The sequence below is a fragment of the Anas platyrhynchos genome, chromosome 32 (genome assembly GCF_047663525.1).
Source record: "Anas platyrhynchos isolate ZD024472 breed Pekin duck chromosome 32, IASCAAS_PekinDuck_T2T, whole genome shotgun sequence".
Lineage (NCBI taxonomy): Eukaryota > Metazoa > Chordata > Aves > Anseriformes > Anatidae > Anas > Anas platyrhynchos.
Window position 1 is genome coordinate 5,432,806 of NC_092619.1, and position 12,357 is coordinate 5,445,162.

A 12,357-nucleotide genomic window follows, 5' to 3' on the forward strand; every position below is an offset into this window, starting at 1 on the left:
ACCCTCCATATTCGCTATTTCATAGTAAGCCTAAATATAGCCCTAGCCGGCATCGGAGACGACTGAAAAATCGGGCCCCAGAAAACGCGTTACAAGCCCCTTTTGCCCATCCAAAAGTGCTCCCAAAGGAAGGCTTTGGGTAGAAGTGAACTCCCCAGGGGAGCCTTTATGCAGCCCCACATGCAACTGGACCCTCCGGGTTCACTCTTTCACTGCTAGCCTAAATACAGCCCTAGCCAGCATGGGAGAAGACTGAAAAAGAAGGCCTCAGAAAATGCATTGCGAGTCCCTTTGGACCATCCAAAAGTGCTCCCAAAGGAAGGCTTTTGGTACAAGTGAACTCCCCAGGGGAGCCTTTATGCAGCCCCACATGAAGCTGGACCCTTCGTATTCGCTCTTTAACACCAACCCTAAATATAGCCCTGGCCGACATGGCAGTCTACTGAAAAATCATGCCCTAGAAAACGCATTACAAGTCCCTTTCGCCCATCCAAATTTTCCCCAAAGGAAGGCTTTGGATATATCTGAACTCCCCAGGGGAGCCTTTACGCAGCCCCACGTGCAACTGGACCCTCCGTATTCGCTCTTTCACAGCAACACTAAATATATCCCTTGCCGGCATGGCAGACAACTGAAAAATCGGGTCCCAGAAAAAGCGTTACAAGTCCCTTTCGCCCATTCAAAAATGCCCCCAAAGGAAGGAATTGGGTACAAGTGAAGTCCCCAGGGAAGCCTTTACGCAGCCTCAAATGCAGCTGGACCCTCCATATTCGCGCTTTCAGAGCAAGCCTTAATATATCCCTTGCCAACATCTGAGACAAATGAAAACTCGGGAACCAGAAAACCCGTTCTGAGCCCCTTTTGCACATCCAAAAGTACCCCCAAAGGAAAGCTTTGGGTACAACAGAGCTCCCCAGGGAAGCCTTTACGCAGCCCCACATGCAACTGGACCCTCCGGGTTCGCTCTTTCCCAACAACCCTAAATACAGCCCTAGCCGGCATGGAAGACGACTGAAAAATCGGGCTCCAGAAAACGTATTACAAGTCCCTTTAGACCATCTAAAAGTGCCCCCAAAGGAAGGCTTTGGGTACAACTGAACTCCCCAGGGGAGCCTTCACACAGCCCCACATGCCACGGGACCCTCTGTGTTCGCTCTTTCCGAGCAACCCGAACCATAACGCTATCCGGCTTGGGAGAGGAATGGAAAATATGGCCCGAGAAAACACGTGCAAAGCCCATTACGCGCATCCAAAAGTGCCCCAGAAGGAAGGCTTTGGGTACAAGTGAACTCCCCAGGGGAGCCTTTACGCAGCTCCACATGCAACTGGAACCTCCTTATTCGCTCTTTCATAACAAGCCTAAATATATCCGTAGCCGGCATCGGAGACGACTGAAAAATCAGGCCAAAGAAAACGCATTACATACCCATTCGCCCATCTAAAAGTGCCCCCAAAGGAAGGCTTTGGGTACAACTGAACTCCCCAGGGGAGCCTTTACGCAGCCCCACATGCAACTGGACCCTCCGAGTTCGCTCTTTCACAACAAGACTAAATATATCCCTAGCCAGCTTCGGAGACGACTGAAAAATCGGGCCAAAGAAAACGTATTACATACACATTCTCCCATCCAAAAGTGCCCCCAAAGGAAGGCTTTGGGTACAACTGAACTCCCCAGTGGAGAGCTTACGCAGCCCCACATGCAACTGGACCCTCCGTATTCGCTATTTCATAGTAAGCCTAAATATAGCCCTAGCCGGCATCGGAGACGACTGAAAAATCATGCCCTAGAAAACCCATTACAAGCCCCTTTTGCCCATCCAAAAGTGCTCCCAAAGGAAGGCTTTGGGAAGAAGTGAACTCCCCAGGGGAGCCTTTATGCAGCCCCACATGCAACTGGACCCTCCGGGTTCGCTCTTTCACAGCAAGCCTAAACATTTCCCTAGCTAGCATCGGAGACGACTGAAAAATCGGGCTAAAGAAAACGCGTTACAAGACCCATTCGCCCATCCAAAAGTGCCCCCAAAGGAAGGCTTTGGGTACAACTGAACTCCCCAGGGGAGCCTTCACACAGCCCCACATGCCACGGGACCCTCTGTGTTCGCTCTTTCCGAGCAACCCGAACCATAACGCTATCCGGCTTGGGAGAGGAATGGAAAATATGGCCCGAGAAAACACGTGCAAAGCCCATTACGCGCATCCAAAAGTGCCCCAGAAGGAAGGCTTTGGGTACAAGTGAACTCCGCAGGGGAGCCTTTACGCAGCTCCACATGCAACTGGAACCTCCTTATTCGCTCTTTCATAACAAGCCTAAATATATCCGTAGCCGGCATCGGAGACGACTGAAAAATCAGGCCAAAGAAAACGCATTACATACCCATTCGCCCATCTAAAAGTGCCCCCAGAGGAAGGCTTTGGGTACAACTGAACTCCCCAGGGGAGCCTTTACGCAGCCCCACATGCAACTGGACCCTCCGAGTTCGCTCTTTCACAACAAGACTAAATATATCCCTAGCCAGCTTCGGAGACGACTGAAAAATCGGGCCAAAGAAAACGTATTACATACACATTCTCCCATCCAAAAGTGCCCCCAAAGGAAGGCTTTGGGTACAACTGAACTCCCCAGTGGAGAGCTTACGCAGCCCCACATGCAACTGGACCCTCCGTATTCGCTATTTCATAGTAAGCCTAAATATAGCCCTAGCCGGCATCGGAGACGACTGAAAAATCATGCCCTAGAAAACCCATTACAAGCCCCTTTTGCCCATCCAAAAGTGCTCCCAAAGGAAGGCTTTGGGTAGAAGTGAACTCCCCAGGGGAGCCTTTATGCAGCCCCACATGCAACTGGACCCTCCGGGTTCGCTCTTTCACAGCAAGCCTAAACATTTCCCTAGCTAGCATCGGAGACGACTGAAAAATCGGGCTAAAGAAAACGCGTTACAAGACCCATTCGCCCATCCAAAAGTGCCCCCAATGGAAGGCTTTGGGTACAAGTGAACTCCCCAGGGGAGCCTTAACGCAGCCCCACATGCAACTAGACTCTCCGTATTCGCTCTTTCACAGCAACCCTAAATATAACCCTGGCCCGCATGGCAGACCACTGAAAACTCATGCCCCAGAAAATGCGTTACAAGCCCCTTTCGCCCATCCAAAAGTGCCCCCAAAGGAAGGCTTTGGGTACAACTGAACTCCCATGGGGAGCCTTTATGCAGCCCTACATGCTACTGGACACTTGTTGTTCGTTCTTTCACAGGAAGCCTAAATATATCCCTAGCCGGTATTGGAGACGACTGAAAACATGGGCCCCAGAAAATGCGTTACAAGATCCTTTCGCCCATCCCCAAGTGCCCCCAAAGGAAGGCTTTGTGTACATCTGAACTCCCCAGGGGAGCCTTTATGCAGCCCCACATGCAACTGGACCCTCCGTGTTCGCTCTTTCCGAGCAACCCTAAACATATCCCTAGCCGGCATTGGAGATGACTGAAAACTCATGCCCCACAAAATGCGTTACAAGCCCCTTTCGCCCATCCAAACGTGCCCCCAAAGGAAGGCTTTGGGTACAAGTGAACTCCCCAGGTGAGCCTTTACGCAGCCCCACATGCAACTGGACCCTCCGTATTCGCTCTTTCACAGCAACCCTAAATAAAACCCTCGCCCGCATGGCAGACGACTGAAAAATAGGGCCCCAGAAAACGCGTTACAAGACCCATTCGCCCATCCAAAAGTGCCCCCAAAGGAAGGCTGTGGGTACAACTGAACTCCCTAGGGGAGCCTTTACGCAGCCCCACATGCAACTGGAACCTCCTTATTCGCTCTTTCACAACAAGACTAAATATATCCCTAGCCAGCATCGTAGAAGACTGAAAAATCGGGCCAAGGAAAACGTATTACATACATATTCGCCCATCTAAAAGTGACCCCAAAGGAAGGCTTTGTGTACAACTGAACTCCCCAGGGGAGAGCTTACGCAGCCCCACATGCAACTGGACCCTCCATATTCGCTATTTCATAGTAAGCCTAAATATAGCCCTAGCCGGCATCGGAGACGACTGAAAAATCGGGCCCCAGAAAACGCGTTACAAGCCCCTTTTGCCCATCCAAAAGTGCTCCCAAAGGAAGGCTTTGGGTAGAAGTGAACTCCCCAGGGGAGCCTTTATGCAGCCCCACATGCAACTGGACCCTCGGGGTTCACTCTTTCACTGCTAGCCTAAATACAGCCCTAGCCAGCATGGGAGAAGACTGAAAAAGAAGGCCTCAGAAAATGCATTGCGAGTCCCTTTGGACCATCCAAAAGTGCTCCCAAAGGAAGGCTTTTGGTACAAGTGAACTCCCCAGGGGAGCCTTTATGCAGCCCCACATGAAGCTGGACCCTTCGTATTCGCTCTTTAACACCAACCCTAAATATAGCCCTGGCCGACATGGCAGTCTACTGAAAAATCATGCCCTAGAAAACGCATTACAAGCCCCTTTCGCCCATCCAAATTTTCCCCAAAGGAAGGCTTTGGATATATCTGAACTCCCCAGGGGAGCCTTTATGCAGCCCCACATGCAACTGGACTCTCCGTATTCGCTCTTTCACAGCAACCCTAAATATAACCCTGGCCCGCATGGCAGACCACTGAAAACTCATGCCCCAGAAAATGCGTTACAAGTCCCTTTTCCCCATCCAAAAGTGCCCCCAAAGGAAGGCTTTGGGTACAAGTGAACTTTCCAGGGGAGCCTTTACGCAGCCCCACATACAGCTAGACCTTCCGTATTCGCTGTTTCCGAGCAACCCTAAACCTCGCCCCATCCGGCATCGGAGACGACTGAAAAATCGGGCCCCAGAAAACGGGTTACAAGCACCTTTCGCCCATCCAAAAGTGCCCCCAAAGGAAGGCTTTGGGTACAACAGAGCTCCCCAGGGAAGCCTTTACGCAGCCCCACATGCAACTGGACCCTCATTGTTTGTTCTTTCACAGCAAGACTAAATATATCCCTAGCCGGCATTGGAGACTAGTGAAAAATCGGGTCCCAAAAAACGCGTTACAAGTCCCTTTCGCCATCCAAAAGTGCTCCCAAAGGAAGGCTTTGGGTACAAGAGAACTCCCCAGGGGAGCCTTTACGCAGCCCTACATGCAGCTGGAACCTCGTTATTCGCTCTTTCACAACAAGCCTTAATATATCACTAGCCGGCATCGGAGTCGACTGAAAAATCAGGCCAAAGAAAACGAATTACATACCCATTAGCCCATCTAAAATGCCCTCAGAAGAAGGCTTTGTGTACATCTGAACTCCCCAGGGGAGCCTTTATGCAGCCCCACGTGCAACTAGACCCTCTGTGTTCGCTCTTTCCGAGCAACCCTAAACATATCCCTAGCCGGCATTGGAGACGACTGAAAACTCATGCCCCAGAAAATGCGTTTCAAGCCCCTTTCGACCATCCAAACGTGCCCCCAAAGGAAGGATTTGGGTACAAGTGAACTCCCCAGGGGAGCCTTTACGGAGCCCCAAATGCAGCTGGACCCTCCGTATTCGCTCTTTCACAGAATCCCTAAATATATCTCTGGCCAGCATGGCAGACGACTAAAAAGTCATTCCTCAGAAAACGAGTTTTGAGCCCCTTTCGCCCATCCAAAAGTGCCCCCAAAGTAAGGCTTTGTGTACAACTGAACTCCCCAGGGGAGACTTTTTGCAGCCCCACATGCAACTGGATCCTCCGGCTTCGCTCATTCCCAACAGCATTAAATATAACACTGGCTGGTATGGGAGACGACTGAAAAATCGTGCCCCAGAGAATGCGTTACAAGCCCCTTTTGCCCATCCAAAAGTGCCCCCAAAGGAAGGCTTTGGGTACAAGAGAACTCCCCAGGTGAGCCTTTACTCAGCCCCACATGCAACTGGACCCTCCGTATTCGCTCTTTCACAGCAACCCTAAATATAACCCTCGCCCGCATGGCAGACGACTGAAAAATAGGGCCCCAGAAAACGCATTACAAGCCCCATTCGCCCATCCAAAAGTGCCCCCAAAGGAAGGCTTTAGGTACAACTGAACTTTCCACGGGAGACTTTTTGCAGCCCCACATGCAACTGGATCCTCCGGGTTCGCTCATTCCCAACAACATTAAATATATCCCTGGCCGGCATGGGAGACGACTGAAAAATCGGGCCAAAGAAAACGCATTACATACCAATTAGCCCATCCAAAAGTGCCGCCAAAGGAAGGCTTTGGGTACAACTGAACTCCCCAGTGGAGCCTTTTTGCAGTCCCACATGCAACTCGACCATAATTATTCGCTCTTTCACAGCAACACTAAATACATCTTTGGCCGGCATCAGAGACGACTGAAAATGCATGCCCTAGAAAACGAGTTACAAGCCCCTTTCGCCCATCCAAAGTTTCCCCCAAAGGAAGGCTTTCGGTACAAGTGAATTCCCCAGGGGAGCCTTTACGCAGCCCCACATGCAACTGGAACCTCCTTATTCGCTCTTTCACAGCAACCCTAAATAAAACCCTCGCCCGCATGGCAGACGACTGAAAAATAGGGCCAAGGAAAACGTATTACATACATATTCGCCCATCTAAAAGTGACCCCAAAGGAAGGCTTTGTGTACAACTGAACTCCCCAGGGGAGAGCTTACGCAGCCCCACATGCAACTGGACCCTCCATATTCGCTATTTCATAGTAAGCCTAAATATAGCCCTAGCCGGCATCGGAGACGACTGAAAAATTGGGCCCAGAAAACGCGTTACAAGCCCCTTTTGCCCATCCAAAAGTGCTCCCAAAGGAAGGCTTTCGGTAGAAGTGAACTCCCCAGGGGAGCCTTTATGCAGCCCCACATGCAACTGGACCCTCCGGGTTCACTCTTTCACTGCTAGCCTAAATACAGCCCTAGCCAGCATAGGAGAAGACTGAAAAAGAAGGCCTCAGAAAATGCATTGCGAGTCCCTTTCGCCCATCGAAAAGTGCTCCCAAAGGAAGGCTTTTGGTACAAGTGAACTCCCCAGGGGAGCCTTTATGCAGCCCCACATGAAGCTGGACCCTTCGTATTCGCTCTTTAACACCAACCCTAAATATAGCCCTGGCCGACATGGCAGTCTACTGAAAAATCATGCCCTAGAAAACGCATTACAAGCCCCTTTCGCCCATCCAAATTTTCCCCAAAGGAAGGCTTTGGATATATCTGAACTCCCCAGGGGAGCCTTTATGCAGCCCACATGCAACTGGACTCTCCGTATTCGCTCTTTCACAGCAACCCTAAATATAACCCTGGCCCGCATGGCAGACCACTAAAAACTCATGCCCCAGAAAATGCGTTACAAGTCCCTTTTCCCCATCCAAAAGTGCCCCCAAAGGAAGGCTTTGGGTACAAGTGAACTTTCCAGGGGAGCCTTTACGCAGCCCCACATACAGCTAGACCTTCCGTATTCGCTGTTTCCGAGCAACCCTAAAGTTAGCCCTATCCGGCATCGGAGACGACTGAAAAATCGGGCCCCAGAAAACGCGTTACAAGCCCCATTCGCCCATCCAAAAGTGCCCCCAAAGGAAGGCTTTGGGTACAACTGAACTCCCCAGGGGAGCCGTTTTGCAGTCCCACATGCAACTGGACCCTCACTGTTCGTTCTTTCACAGCAAGACTAAATATATCCCTAGCCGGCATTGGAGACTAGTGAAAAATCGGGTCCCAAAAAACGCATTACAAGTCCCTTTCGCCATCCAAAAGTGCTCCCAAAGGAAGGCTTTGGGTACAAGAGAGCTCCCCAGGTGAGCCTTTACTCAGCCCCACATGCAACTGGACCCTCCGTATTCGCTCTTTCACAGCAACCCTAAATATAACCCTCGCCCGCATGGCAGACGACTGAAAAATAGGGCCCCAGAAAACGCATTACAAGCCCCATTCGCCCATCCAAAAGTGCCCCCAAAGGAAGGCTTTAGGTACAACTGAACTTTCCACGGGAGACTTTTTGCAGCCCCACATGCAACTGGATCCTCCGGGTTCGCTCATTCCCAACAACATTAAATATATCCCTGGCCGGCATGGGAGACGACTGAAAAATCGGGCCAAAGAAAACGCATTACATACCAATTTGCCCATCCAAAAGTGCCGCCAAAGGAAGGCTTTGGGTACAACTGAACTCCCCAGTGGAGCCTTTTTGCAGTCCCACATGCAACTGGACCATAATTATTCGCTCTTTCACAGCAACACTAAATACATCTTTGGCCGGCATCAGAGACGACTGAAAATGCATGCCCTAGAAAACGCATTACAAGCCCCTTTCGCCCATCCAAAGTTTCCCCCAAAGGAAGGCTTTCGGTACAAGTGAACTCCCCAGGGGAGCCTTTACGCAGCCCCACATACAGCTAGACCCTCCGTATTCGCTGTTTCCGAGCAACACTAAACTTAGCCCTATCCAGCATCGGAGACGACTGAAAAACCGGGCCCCAGAAAACGTGTTACAAGCCCCTTAGGACCATCCAAAAGTACCCCCAAAAGGAAGGCTTTGGGTACAAGTGAACTCCCAAGGGGAGCCTTTAAGCAGCCCCAGATGCAACTGGACCCTCCTATTCGCTCTTTCACAGGAAGGCTAAATATATCCCTAGCCGGCATTGGAGACGACTGAAAAATCGGGCCCCAGAAAACGCGTTACAAGTCCCTTTCGCCCATCCAAAAGTGCCCCCAAAGGAAGGCTTTGGGTACATCTGAACTCCTCCGGGGAGCCTTTACCCAACCCCAAATGCAGCTGGACCCTCCGTATTCGCTCTTTCACAGAATCCCTAAATATAGCCCTGGCCCGCATGGCAGACTAAAAGTTCATGCCCCAGAAAATGCGTTACAAGCCCCTTTTGCCCATCCAAAAGTGCCCCCAAAGGAAGGCTTTGGGTACAACTGAACTCCCCAGGGGAGCCTTTACGCAGCCCCACATGCAACTGGACCCTCCGGGTTCACACTTTCACCGCAAGCCTAAATATAGCCCTAGCCAGCATGGGAGAAGACTGAAAAAGCCGGCCTCAGAAAATGCATTGCGAGTCCCTTTGGACCATCCAAAAGTGCTCCAAAAGGAAGGCTTTTGGTACAAGTGAACTCCCCAGGGGAGCCTTTATGCAGCCCCACATGTAACTGGACCCTTCGTATTCGCTCTTTCACAGCAATCCTAAATATACACCTGGCCGACATGGCAGACTACTGAAAACTCATGCCATAGAAATCGTGTTCCGAGCCAGTTTCGCCCATCCAAAAGTGTCCCCAAAGGAAGGCTTTGGGTAGAAGTGAACTCCCAAGGGGAGACTTTTTGCAGTCTCACATGCAATTGGACCCTCCGAATTCGCTCTTTTCCAAAAACCCTAAATAGAAAGTGGCCAGCATCGGAGATATCTGAAAAATCGTGCCCCAGAAAACGCGTTACAAGTCCCTTTCGCCCATCCATAAGTGCCCCCAAAGGAAGGCTTTGGGTACAACTGAACTTCCCGGGGGAGCCTTTACGCAGATCCAAATGCAACTGGACCGAACGAATTCGCTCTTTCCGTGCAACACTAAAGATATCCGTAGCCGGCATGGGAGATGACTGAAAATTCAGGCCCCAAAAACGCGTTACAAGCTCCTTTTGCCCATCCAAAAGTGCCCCCAAAGGAAGGCTTTGGGTACAAGTGAACTCCCCAGGTGAGCCTTTACGCAGCCCCACATGCAACTGGATCCTCCAGGTTCGCTCTTTCCCAACAACCCTAAATACAGCCCTAGCCGGCATGGAAGACGACTGAAAAATCGGGCTCCAGAAAACGTATTACAAGTCCCTTTAGACCATCTAAAAGTGCCCCCAAAGGAAGGCTTTGGGTACAAGTGAACTCCCCAGGGGAGCCTTTACACAGCCCCACATGCATCTGGAGCATATTAATTCGCTCTTTCACTGCAACACTAAATACATCTTTGGCCGGCATCGGAGACGACTGAAAACTCATACCCTGGAAAACGCATTACAAGCCCCTTTTGCACATCCAAAGTTTCTCCCAAAGGAAGGCTTTGGATACATCTGAACTCCCCAGGGGAGCCTTTAAGCAGACCCACATTCAATCTGACCCTCCAAATTCGCTCTTTCACAGCAACCCTAAATATAGCCCTGTCCCGCATGACAGAAGGCTGAAAATTCATGCCCCAGAAAATTCGTTACAAGCTCCTTTCGCCCGTCCAAAAGTGCCCCCAAAGGAAGGCTTTGGGTACAACTGAACTCCCCAGGGGAATCTTTTTGCAGTCCCACATGCAACTGCACACTCACTGTTCGTTCTTTCACAGCAAGCCTAAATATATCCCTAGCTTTCAGCGGAGACGACTGAAAAATCGGGCCAAAGAAAACACGTTACAAGCCCCTTTTGCCCATCCAAAAGTGCTCCCAGAGGAAGGCTTTGGGTACAAGTGAACTCCCCAGGGGAGCCTTTACGCAGCCCAACATGCAACTGGACCCTCCTTATTTGCTCTTTCACAGGAAGCCTAAACATATCCCAAGCCGGCATCGGAGACGACTGAAAAATCGGGCCAATGGAAACACGTTACAAGCCCCTTTCGCCCATCCAAAAGTGTCCGCAAAGGAAGGCTTTGGGTACAGGTGAAATCCTCAGGGGAGCCTTTACGCAGCCGCACATACAGATAGACCCTCCGTATTCGCTCTTTCACAGCAACACTAAATATATCCCTATTCGGCATGGGAGACGACTGAAAAATTGGGCCCCAGAAAACATGCTAAAAGTCCCTTTGGACCATCCAAAAGTGCCCCCGAAGGATGGCTTTGGGTACAAGTGAACTTTCCAGGGGACCCTTTGCGCAGCCCCACATACAGCTAGACCCTCCGTGTTCGCTGTTTCCGAGCAACCCTAAACCTAGCGCTATCCGGCATCGGAGACGACTGAAAAATCGGGCCAAAGAAAACGCGTTACAAGACCCATTCGCCCATCCAAAAGTGCCCCCAATGGAAGGCTTTGGGTACAAGTGAACTCCCCAGGGGAGCCTTTACGCAGACCCAAATGCAACTGGACTCTCCATATTCACACTTTCACAGCAACCCTAAATATAACCCTGGCCCGCATGGCAGACCACTGAAAACTCATGCCCCAGAAAATGCGTTACAAGCCCCTTTTGCCCATCGAAAAGTGCCCCCAAAGGAAGGCTTTGGGTACAAGTGAACTCCCCAGGGGAGCCTTTACGCAGACCCACATGCAACTGGACCCTCCGAATTCGCTCTTTCCCAACAACCCTAAATACAACACTGGCCAGCATCGGAGAAAACTGAAAAATCAGGCCCCAGAAAACGCGTTACAAGCCCCTTTCGCCCATCCAAAAGTGCCCCCAGAGGAAGGCTTTTGGTAAAAATGAACTCCCCAGGGGAGCCTTTATGCAGCCCCACATGCAACTTGACCCTCTGTGTTCGCTCGTTCCGAGCAACCCTAAACATATCCCTAGCCGGCATTGGAGACGACTGAAAACTCATGCCCTAGAAAACGCGTTCCGAGCCCCTTTCGCCTATCCAAAAGTGCCCCCAAAGGAAGGATTTGGGTACAACTGAACTCCCCAGGGGAGACTTTTTGCAGCTCCACATGCAACTGGACCCTCATTGTTCATTCTTTCACAGAAAGCCTAAAAGAGCCCTAGCCGGCATCGGAGACGACTGAAAAATCGGGCGAAGAAAAACGCGTTACAAGACCCATTCGCCTATCCAAAAATGCCCCGAAAGGAAGGCTTTGGGTACAACTGAACTCCCCAGGGGAGCATTTACGCAGCCCCAAATGCAGCTGGACTCTCCGTATTCGCTCTTTCACAGCAACCCTAAATATAACCGTGGCCCGCATGGCAGACGACTGAAAATTCATGCCCCAGAAAATGTGTTACAAGCCCCTTTTGCCCATCCAAAAGTGCCCCCAAAGGAAGGCTTTGGGTACAAGAGAACTCCCCAGGTGAGCCTTTACGCAGACCCACATGCAACTGGACTCTCCATATTCGCTCTTTCACAGCAACCCTAAATATAACCCTGGCCCGCATGGCAGACGACTTAAAACTCATGCCCCAGAAAATGCGTTACAAGCCCCTTTCGCCGATCCAAAAGTGCCCCCAATGGAAGGCTTTGGCTACAAGTGACCTCCCCAGGGGAGCCTTTCGGCAACCCCACATGCAACTGGATCCTCCGGGTTTGCTCATTCCCTACAACCCTAAATAAAGCCCTGGCCGGCATGGGAGACGACTGAAAAATCGGGCCCCAGAAAACGCGTTACAGGACACATTCGCCCATCCAAAAGTGCCCCCAAAGGAAGGCTTTGGGTACAACTGAACTCCACAGGGGAGACTTTTTGCAGCTCCACATGCAACTGGACCCTCATTGTTCATTCTTTCACAGAAAGC